At 37.1% G+C, this 12169-nt stretch overlaps 1 protein-coding gene and 2 pseudogenes across 1 annotated transcript in view; 2 read left to right on the forward strand and 1 right to left on the reverse strand.

Annotated features, from left to right (window-relative positions):
- The window catches only part of LOC129765787 (uncharacterized), a 41019-nt gene that overhangs the window by 22988 nt on the left and 5862 nt on the right, over positions 1-12169 (reverse strand). The window lies entirely within an intron of this gene.
- Positions 114-1260, forward strand: LOC129761588 (putative nuclease HARBI1; annotated as a pseudogene).
- On the forward strand, positions 11475-11633 carry LOC129763839 (U4 spliceosomal RNA; annotated as a pseudogene).

Genomic DNA, 12169 nt, shown 5'->3' on the forward strand with positions numbered 1-12169 from the left:
TACTTTGTTATTATCAAGTATGCTCATGAGCGTACTTTGCTTCTGAAAACTCTTTTGTTTATCTTATGCGATTAATATTTAGTGCTGCTATCTTACATTTAAACAAGTGAAAAATGTATTATGATGCGCCAAATATTCCTTTTCCGCTCGTTTGTGACATCGGTCCTTCATTTGAGAAAAATTGGGCTACCAAAACATACAAAATACGCAGAGAGGGAGATGACGACAATTGCAAGCAGGTGTACAGGTTTAGTCGCGAAAATGTAGGTTTCTTAGCAAGAATCTTTCTACCCAACTATGAGGAAACCAGAGGGGGAGCGTTGCAAAACATGCAAAAAATGAAATGTTTCCTGCGTTATGTGGGCGATCCCAGATTCCAGGTATGCTCTTCATTACTTACTCTGGCATTGCAAAAAAAAAAACAGATATACGGTTTTCTAGGTGGGAGTTGGTGAGGATTTGGGTCTACACCAAACGACCGTTTGCAAAACTGTCTGGCAAACGTGTCGAGCGATCGTTGAAAAATCCCACGAGTGGATTAAATTCCCATCAACGAAGGAAGAATTTGAACACGAAAAGAAATTATGGATCAAAAAGTACAAGTTCCCTTACTTCATAGGGGCTCTTGACTGCACTCATGTGCTCATAAAACGGCCACACCATTTTGCCGATGAATTCGTCAATCGTAAAGGATTGACGTCATTTAACGTTCAGGCAACGTGAAATGGACGAGAAATGTTCACGAGTGTGGAGTGTCGGTGGCCTGGTTCTGTCCACGATGCCAGAATATGGAGAAATTCCGCCATTCGTGAAATACTCTCCGACAACAACAGCGATGCAGTTATGCTAGCAGACGAAGCATACCCTATAGCGCCTTGGCTAATGACGCCATTTAAAAACCCGTCATCTGCAGAACAGAGGTGCTACAACATTATGCATACTAGGGAAAGGGTGATAATCGAACGGGTATTCGGACAAGCTAAACAACGATTTCCCATTTTGCAATCAAAAGTCCGCTTGTCAACGGAAAGAGTCCCACAGATGGTCGTTGCGTGCTTCGTGCTCCATAATGTGGCGAAGATAATGAATGATGAAGATTTCACGTTGCCGGAAGAGTTTCTTCAGCCAAACAGTTCAATGGGGGAGTCGATGATGGCAACTCTATTCGCCATAGAGGACAACGTCGTCGAGATGCAATTGCGATGCACATTAAAAATCAGTTATAATATACAAAATATTGTGCCTTTAAAACTTTATTAATTTAACTTTAATTTAAAAAATATATACACTTTCAGATGATCATGTTCTCTTTGAGTTTTTTGCTTTTCAGGACAGCAATTTCCTTTTTCAGAACCAACAGCTCCATTTCTTTTTGGTGTCGCTCTTCTTGGTTGGCTTACAATACACCCGTATAATCTTGTTGCTTTTTCAGGAACATAAGTTGCTCCTCACACACTGTTTGTTGTGTTCTGCCACGTGTCTGGAATATAAAAAAGAATTAAAAAACTATAAAAGTTCTTTGAAGAACAATTTTAGGAGAGAAATGGGAATAAAAATACCATTTTAACTGAGAGCGCATGAAAAGTAAAAGTAGAATTAAAATAAAACACATACCGATTTTTGTTTTGTTTTTAGTGTTTGACACGCTTGACTCGGCGCCAGAAACTCGTTCTGCAAGCTGTTATAATCATAATCATCAGAAGAATCATGCTCCTCGTGGAGGCGATCTGGCGTAGTGGTAACATCCATACCTCTCACGCAGAGATCACGAGTTCAATTCTCACTCCCGACATTCTTCCAAAAATGGAAGTAAAAGTGACGAACCAGCCGAAATGTGCTGAAAGTCACTATAATAGAGAAAAAAAAAAAAAAAAAAAAAAAAAAAAAAATCATGCTCCTCCTTCGGTGGATCCTTCCCCATTGCAATATTTTTGCTTCCTACTGCCAGACCATCTGTAAGAGTTATGATAAATGATAACATTTCATAAGTTTCAATATAAATGAAATAATTGAATAATTTTTACTTACACGGAACGCTGATGGTGCTGGGATTGTCAACACCCTCCAGCAGTCCATAAAACTCTTCTTGCGGTTGGTTGAGCGCAATTTTAACGTTCCCTGTTTTTTTGGTATCCGTTTTTTCTTCAACAGCGGTCTTCATGTTATTGATTTTCTTCAATATTTGGTCGCCAGAGAACTCCAATCCACATCGGATGAACAACTGCTGTCGCATCGCCGCCAACGCTATTTTTTTCTTCTCCCGCACAGGTGGTGTTTGCGATTTGGAAAGTAAAATTTTTCCTACTTCCTCTAGTACATCCACAAACACAGCATACATTTGTTCCTGATTAGATTGATTCTTCCTCTTTCTTCCGCTACCGCTGCTGATTGATTTTTCGGCAGATCCTTCGACTGTAAATTTATGATTGGAAACTAGTATTTTTAAGCAACAATTAAAAAACTCAACTTACCATCATCTACCAGAACAATCTCTTCGAGTACCTCGATGTTTTCGTGGCCAAAAATCATTGTTATAGATTTTTTTTTTCAATGAAAGGATCACAACACGGGCGAGAAAAGTGACGTTTTGAAACCAAACAAAAACAATCAGTTGACAGATGTTTGACAAAATAAGAACTATGTTCGAATTCGAACATACGTTAAAATGAAATTAGTAAAGTAAACTTTTAATCATACGGATTCAAGTAAATACTAGGAAAGTTTAGTTTACTTGGAAACGGACAGAATAAGTAAATCTTTTTTTTTTATTCATACGGCCTATTGTACCGTCGTCAACGCAGATTTTAGCAAAATTCTAATTTATCACTGCGAATCAGAGCGCACGTAAATCGATCGCGAGCTTCGCCCGTTTACAATTTATTGCATCAGGCAACAATATAAAAGGTGTGTTTTCCGATTTCTACTACACGGTCTCACTCTAGCCAGCGAGCAGTCAAATGATGTTGTTATCGATGTGAAACGATGTAATTTCGGCCTCAGAGGAATAATATTAGAGAAGCCATAAAAGTATTATTTTTTGAAAAAAAAAACGATGTTATCGACGTAGGATAGCTTTATGATCCAGACGTAAACGAAACATTGCTTTTAACCATCGTATGACGTTTATGGTGTGATTATTTAAAAAAAAATAATAAGAAATCAATTACGACAGGCAAATAAACCGTATTAAAGTATGCTCTGTATACACTATAACCATGACGTGCATCTCGATATTCAAATTTCGCCCACTAAACAATCTATACCCATAAACACATCCTATCAGAAAACAGCAATCAACATTACGCATTCAGCAATTATCGCACATTGCGTTCTTCAACCTCTTCGCCTAATTTTGTCGAGAGCTTATTTAGCTCTCAACACAGATTATTTATGAAAGCGTTAAAGCATCTTCTTTTTTTTCCTGGTTCTATTCCTGTATACTTGTCTCTGCGGCTTCTATTTCTGGTTTTACTTCGACTCACTGTAACAATCGCCCTTGACGTGGTTTATCTGGCGGTCGATTAGAAAGGTCTGATTCTTGTTTTTTGTAATATATCAAAAATCTTACAAAAAACAAGCTGTGTTACGCATTCTGCATAGAATTATCTTCTTCGTTCTTGAATCAGAAATTGTCCAATGGACTCCATAAATGTGGAACAATTCCATTGAGTATTCAAATGTTTAGTCTGAAATTAACGTTTGGAGTGCTATAGACATTGGCGTTTTCCCGCCATCATTAAATACTCGAAAACTCTTACGCCTAAATGGCTACTGTGTAAATGTGTACCATTTGCAATGGTATAGAAGGGAATACTCTAACGTCGAAAAATGGCAACTGTGTAATGTGCTAATTATAGACATGATAAATATGTAATATGTACACGAATAAAATTCGGCTCTGTTACAGCTAAAATGCTAATGAGCCTAAAATAAACAAAAGGGATAAAAAAAATTAAATACTCGCTTAGTTGCGGATCATTTACTTTATCGCCCGGAAACGGCTTGCTCGGAAGTTTAGAAGCTGGAACCGGCTTCTAAATTGATCTTAGTCTCGCATCGCTTAACGGATCTTGAGCACCGTTGATCAGCCGAACCTTTTTATCAGCTCCACACTCATATGCGTTTTACTCATGGGCTCTGTTTTGGGTTGGTAATGTTACGAGCAAGGGTGGAAATATAGAGAACAACATGCGTATTGACGCACGGCCACAAGCTTGATATGGATTGTGTTCCGCTGGGTACATTGTTTGGGGGGGGGGGGGGGCGGTATATGACCAACCGAGTGGACGATTCTTGGTCATATGCACCTGAAAGTGGGCCCGGGTGTATGCCCGCGTGCGGTCACAAATGCGTTCATTGTTGACTGTTGGGCGCGAACATTTCTCACCGTCCAGTGCATAAATGCAGTTTTATGGGCGGCATAACGGCAAGCAAACAATCGTTGCCCCTCAATGTTTCCCAACAAAATTGTCCGAGAAGGAAATGTAAGTGTCTTACACTTTGAATGAGTTTGAGTTGTAAATACAAACTTATTAAGCAAGCAATGTCACATGCACACCGGGTAGTAAACCGACCAAGAATCCGAAACATCCATGGCAGATAAAGACCGTAAATTTTTCGCGCGATATTTTTTTTTGTTCCAAACAATCGCGCTGTAACCGCTGCTGCGGTCTGAAATATATTTACAAACCAAAAACGACGACTACGAAAGGGGTAATCATAAATTATTTGCGTGTTGGTCACGGTTTCCAGGCGTATATTTACAATTGCAAATGATAGTAATGTTGCTGTCGAAAAGTGTACTCGCGCGATTGTCGATCAGGTTGCATGTTGTCATAAGTGGTGATTTGTGGGGTTCAAAATTCATATTTTGCATGTTCAAACCTTCTTTTGTTTTTATTGCGGTTGTTTGCAACACAAAATTTAATGAGAGTGTTCGGAAAACAGGTTGGTTACTGATAGATGATCGACATTTTCTCCAATAGTCTCCAGGAGGATATGAAAAAATAGCAATAGAAAAACAGAAATAACATTTTATTACTCCAGAAATGCTATCTATTGCTTTATACAGTCTTCCCAAGCTCTACGATTTTTCTTGAATGAAAAAGCACATTTTGCGTAAATAATGAAACGGTGTTTAAACACTTCTACACTTCTTGGTCACTACATTAACCAGAAAAATATAGGGTGCAAACCAAAACCGAAAAAAACAACGAAATAATTAAATATTTCGAATGGTTATAGCTTGACCATATCTCTACACATTTATTATCAGAAAACAAACAGAATTATAGTTTTAAAGCAAAACTATGAAATAATATAAAAATACCAAGGATTTGAAAAATTTAAATTCTGAAATTCCGCGTTTTATTGAACCAGTGGCTAGAGCGATCTGTGTAAAACTAATATGACCTTCAAAACGATCATTTAAACGATACGTTACATGAAGCGTACATAACGCACAATTTTCATATACCAATGCCATTTCGAGTTCAATCGTAGATAAGCATCGATAATCTTCATTTTCAAGCGGATAAGGAATAAGAAGAGCGCGAAAAAAATAGTGCGTTTGCTGCAGCAAGTCGTTAGTATGATACATGCACCATCTGATTAGGCACGAAAGTAAGATGATTGAAAATACATTGAACTGAAAGGAAAAGTGGAACAAAAAATACTTTTAAGTTATATAATGAAACTGTATAATACCCAGAACAAAAATTGAAATAAATATCCCTTTATCGTGAGAAAGTATTGAACAGTTTCGATCGGCCGCTGCTTCGATCCTCTTCAATCGTTTTTGAACTTTGTAAATAACCGATTTTTTTTTATCCCATTTATTTATTTAAGGCTCATTAGCATTTTAGCTGTAACAGAGCCGAATTTTAATCGTGTACATATCACATGGTTATCATATCTATAATTAGCACATTACACAATTGCCATTCGCCAGTATTCCTTCTATACCATTACATATGGTACATTCACACAGTAGCCATTTAGGCGTAAGAGTTATTCTTTCTGTTCTTCCATTATCCAGTTGGACCACCGGACAGCGGAGACAGTTGATTGATCATTGTTGAGTTATTTATAGAACAGTAGCCCGATGTGTCTGGCAGAGCAGAGCAGTTGTATGGATGAATCGATCTTATTTCGACCGTGGATCGATCTCCATCGCTGATGATTGTTGCGTGGACGTAGCTATTCTGTAACAACACAAAGATGGTCGATGAGGGCCCTGAGTTATGAACTCACGATCGATCGCTTACTAAGCGAACGCGCAACCAATGTGGCTACGGAGACCCCCCCACAAATAACCGATGACAATTCTAATTTTTCTAAGTACGCAGTAATTTTAAATTTTGCTGTCGGAATAAAATATGGAGTATGTCAAAGTCGTTCAAAAGTCAATGAATATTTTTAGAAAAAATAACAAATTAAATGAATTGTTCAAAACCTGACTCAAAAATTGAATTTATCAACAAAAACTTTCACGGCTAAAAATTTCACTCCTAGATACAGGGTGGGCCATTTAAAGTGGAAGGATTTGTTTTTGCAATAGCAAAGTAAAGAAGTGGAATTTAAAAAAAAAATTTTTTGAAATTCATTTATTTTGGTCCAAGGAGATTTGTTCTAACTACTTTTTGATTATGATATCTCGTAAATGACCGCCTCTGGCCTTGACCGCAAAATGAGCCCTTTTTTCGGCATTTTCCATCACTTTGCCCAATGTTTCGGCCGATATGGCAGCTATTTCTTGTCGGATATTGTCTTTCAGCGCAGCCAGGGTCCTTGGTTTACCAGTGTATACCTTGGATTTTAAATATCCCCATAAAAAAAAGTCAGGAGGCGTCAAATCAGGTGATCTCGGTGGCCAGTCATAATCGCCGTTTTGACGTAGGACTACGTCTTTCATTTCTATACTGGGGTGTAAAATCAAAGTTTCGAAAACGAAAGCGTTACGCCGGAGACCGAGATTTTGAGCATTAATAGCTCCTAAACAACTGAACGAAATGGTATGATAAACACTTCATTCGAAAGATAAAATGTCTACGCGTTCTATACTTGTTACTTTTTGATCCAAAAACTAGTTTCAATAGTCTTAAAATTGCTTTCAAAACAGACTATTGAAAACACCAATCGGTATATAAGCGAGCGCCGCTCGGAAATCCACTCAGTTCTAATTGAACAGCGATTGGAGCATGTTGTCGCTGTTGTGGTGAAGCTCTTCGTTTATCATGAAAGCGCTGATGAGCGGTGTCACCAAGAGCCTGTTTGTGCACCTTAGGCTAGACATGAATCCATCAGGAGGAGAGTGATGCCACAAACGGTTCCCCGGGAAGATCTCGAAGCAGCCGCTACACACACACACACATACACGCGCGGAATTCTTTCCGTTTGGATGCCATTCAGCATCGAGAAAGATCCGGAAAATAATCTGCCAGTTCCTCTGGGAATTTAAAAATACATTCATGTGAAAGAGTTTATTTGAATGTTTTCTATCCATGTAACACTGTGATCAAATATGTTTCAATCAAGTACTATTAACAGATGGTTATCGAGTTAGCATAAACCACTGGTGGGCTTCCAGTATCGAGGAAAATGTGGAAATATCTAATCGTTACTGAAAATAATCTGCCAGTTCCTCTGGGAATTTAAAATTACATTCATGTGAAAGAGTTTATTTGAATGTTTTCTATCCATGTAACACTGTGATCAAATATGTTTCAATCAAGTACTATTAACAGATGGTTATCGAGTTAACATAAACCACTGGTGGGCTTCCAGTATCGAGGAAAATGTGGAAATATCTAATCGTTACTGAAAATAATCTGCCAGTTCCTCTGGGAATTTAAAATTACATTCATGTGAAAGAGTTTATTTTAATGTTTTCTATCCATGTAACACTGTGACCAAATATGTTTCAATCAAGTGCTATTAACAGATGGTTATCGTGTTAGCATTAACCACTGGTGGGTTTCCAGTATCGAGAAAGAAAATGTGGAAATATTTAATCGTTACTGAAAATAATCTGCCAGTTCCTCTGGGAATTTAAAAATAAATTCATGGGAAAAAGTATATTTGAATGTTTTCTATCCATGTAACACTGTGACCAAATATGTTTCAAGCAAGTGCTATTAACAGATGTTTATCGAATTAGTATTAACCACTGGTGGGCTTCCAGTATCGAGGAAAATGTGGAAATATCTAGTCGTTACTGAACATAATCTGCCAGTTCCTCTGGGAATTTAAAAATTCATTCATGTGAAAGAGTTTATTTGAATGTTTTCTATCCATGTAACACTGACCAAATACATTTAGTTTTGTGATTTTTCAATCAATCGCAATTCACAGGATAGCTTCTGAAGATTATTCTTCTCCGTCAGTAGGATATTTCCGTATCCAATATTGTATACGCCCGCAATCGATTATTGCTCAGTCGCCGAAAGTTCCGAGCTCAGAGAGTTCATTCCCCTCTAGTTTGCCTTCCAAATTGCCATCGTAAACCACGCCTTCTCTCGATTCAATCACACACAAAAAGCATACTTAAGCGATATTCTGGTGGTGAGACACATTCATTTTTCGTGAGGACATCGACAAGACAACATCGTTGCCTAACGTGCTGGAGGAGGTGGACGGCGAAGGATCGACACATACACGCGCAGAATTCTTTCCGTTTGGATGCCATTCAGCATCGAGAATGTTCCGGAAAGATCTAATCATTGCTGGGAAATAATCAGCCAGTTCCTCTGGGAATTTAAAAATACATTCATGTGAAAGAGTATATTTGAATGTTTTCTATTCATGTAACACTGTGACCAAATATTTTTCGATCAAGTACTATTAACAGGTGGTTATCGAGTTAGTATTAACCACCGGTGGGCTTCCAGTATCGAGGAAAATGTGGAAATATCTAATCGTTACTGAAAATAATCTGCCAGTTCCTCTGGGAATTTAAAATTACATTCATGTGAAAGAGTTTATTTTAATGTTTTCTATCCATAAAATATCCATATAATACATTTGGGTTTGTGATTTGTCAATCAAGTACAGTTAGCAGGTTAGCTTCTGAAGATTATTCTTCAGAACAAGGTTTTTCGTATCCTATATTGGATGCATAAAACCTTGTGCCTCCAACGTAACGCTCTCGTTTTCGAAGTCTCCCAAATATTCATTTATTCATTCATTCAGAATGGATTTGGATTCAACTTCAAACAAATGATCTCTAAATCAACGATAGTCCTACGTCACCCTTGCGGTTATACCATAGATATAACCCACTTCCTGTTTTTCGATATGAATCTTCCGGGGAACATTTCGCGCAATAATTTGGTCGTGGCAGCCGCTGTATGGCATGTAGCGCCGTCCTGTTGGAACCAGTAATTGTCCAATTCATTTTCACGAACAAATGGCAATAACAAATCGGTTATCATTGTCCGATAACGCTCCCCATTCACGGTTACCGTTGCTCCATTTTCGTTTTCAAAGAAGTACGGGCCGATGACTTTATCGGCATAAATGCCACACCACATAGTAACTTTTTGGTCGTAAAGAGGTTGCGTTTCGATGAATTGAGGGTTTTCAGTAGCATAAAACCGACAATTTTGTTTATTCACTCCTCCATTCAAGTTGAAATGCGCCTCATCAGACATTATGATTTTTTGCCAAAAGCCACAATGGAGAAGTTATTTTGAATGTACAGCTGAACAATTTCAGCGCATTGTTTAGGTGTGTATTGTTCCATGGTTAAAATTGTACTGAAATGACGCTTCCAACGCGGTATGACATTTGTTAATCTGACATCTCTGTCAGAAGTTATGGGGTTGCCAGATGCTTCCACTTTAAATGGCCCACCCTGTATCTTTATGTGATATTAATGAAATATTTTTTTGACGGCTAGCGGTACTGTTGCTGTTTCGGACTGACGAAAATTAAAAAGAAAAGCTAATATGTTTTCCTAGATTGTGCAATTATAACTATTTGAAAACGGGCTATGAAAAATCAAATCAACGAAAAATGCTGCATTGAATGTAACGTTCCGTAAGTTTCTAATTTCGACTAGCCATTGGCAACAATGTCTCAGTTTACAGTGAAACGTTGTGAGTGTGAATACATTGAGCATTTAAGCAATTTTGCATACTTGGAATATTTTAAAACGAATCAGACTACTTTTCGAAAAGCGCCAAAGTTTTTTTTTTGATTTTTACAAATTTAATAACTCAAACACTATAAAACCTACAAAATGTTGTTTGAAGAATGAAATGTAGGAAGTTATTCAAGTTTTTAATCAAAAATATCTAACATTTATAAAAAAAACCGAATTTATTTGAAATAAAATTATTTAAAAAATTAAAATAATATTTTCTCAGAAAAAAGTTATATAACTAGCCCAACCAACAATTGACCAAGACGTCGGTAGAAGAGCGCTGCTACACGGCAAAAGTTTTCCTAACAACAATTTTTTCATGTTTTCATTCAAAATTTACTATTAACCCTTTGCGGTCGGAATTAATTCTCCTTCAAAAAAATCGCTAATAATATTTTGTTTATAACCAATATCGTTACCTATTATTCATTATTCATTTTAATATGAACTTTTTTACACATTCGTAAAAAAGTTCACATTAAAATTCGTTTAGATAGAAAAAATGTGAACTATTACATCGTCCAATAAAGTATTTAGTATACTTCCTTGCTATGGTGGCTGATAGCAGACAAACGACCGCGAAGGGTTAATGTTTAACTCGTAACATTTTATTGTGTAAATTATCGCGATTGACGTATTCTGCGATTTTTTTTGACGTAGAACTACGTCTTTCATTTTTATACCGGGGTGTAAAATCAATGTTTCGAAAACGAAAGCGTTCAGCCGGAGACCGAGATTTTAAGCTTTGATAGCTCCTAAACAACTGAACGAAATGGTATGATAAACACTTCATTTGAAAGATAAAATATCTACGCGTTATATACTTGTTACTTTTTCATCCAAAAACTTGTTTCAATAGCCTTGAAATTACTTTCAAAACAGGCTATTGAAATCACCAATCGGTATATAAGCGAGCGCCGCTCGGAAATCCACTCAGTTATAATTGAACAGCGATTGAGGTACCATTGCAGGAATGAATGGACGTTTCCCTAACACAGACTTCAAAACCATGGAGCCGGGGGAAATTGGCATTGCAAATGAGATGCAAGTTGCGAGTACTTTGGTACTCGCTTGCGTTTTTGCAAAACGGAATGTGTTTTCCCTACATAGATTCCGAAACCAAGAAATTGAGTAAATCGGCATTCCAGATCTCGGCAACACTTTTTATACCCCCATGCATTTTTACACTTCGGAATGCGCAAGCTCACTGAACTTCTACGCATACCCTTTGATGATTAGGCAAAATGTTGATAATAAATTGGGATTTGTTTGCAATTGAATTCGTAAATTGTTTCATTCATTCACTAGTTTAATCAATAATTTAGTCAACAGCTCTGCGCAGCGGCGATATCGTACCCAATGAGGAGCATTCGAAGTGCGATTATTGCTAATTGAAAAAACACAAATGATTACTAAGCCAACGGCAGTCCTATGTCAACTTTGCGGTTGTATCATAGGTATAACCCATCCATAGTTTTTCTATTTAGAAGCACGCCAAGTACATGTCAAACGCGAGAAATTAAACACAAAAATGTTACGGGTAAAACATGATTTTTTTTTCAGAAGTCTCCATATAAAAATACCCTATATTCCAGAAACTATAAAAGATAGAAAGTTGACGCCTTCGACAAAAGTTCACATTTTGGTAAGATCTAAAACTTTGACTTTAAACAAAATTCAGTGTAATTTTTCCAAAGAAATCATGTTGTTGCTAGAAAAACTGCTTCCCTGTAAAAATGCCCATTTTCCAATGTGTGTGTGCAATTGTAAGGACTATAACGTTTTTGAGAATTTGAAAAAAATCGTTATTGAGAAAAGAAATTTCAATTTTTAAAATAATTTTTTGGCGACAATTTTTAGGTTTTATAGTTTTTGAGCTAGAATTTTCTGTGAAAAATATACAAAGGGCCTGGCCGGGTAAGGGAGTAAAAAGTGCCCCCAAACCAAATCACCAGCTGTATGGCAAATATTGTATAGGATATTAAATAAGAAATTTTGGCGGTTTATTTGAACCCCTATGTGGTT

Source organism: Toxorhynchites rutilus, chromosome 1 (assembly GCF_029784135.1).
Source record: "Toxorhynchites rutilus septentrionalis strain SRP chromosome 1, ASM2978413v1, whole genome shotgun sequence".
Classification (NCBI taxonomy): Eukaryota; Metazoa; Arthropoda; class Insecta; order Diptera; family Culicidae; genus Toxorhynchites; species Toxorhynchites rutilus.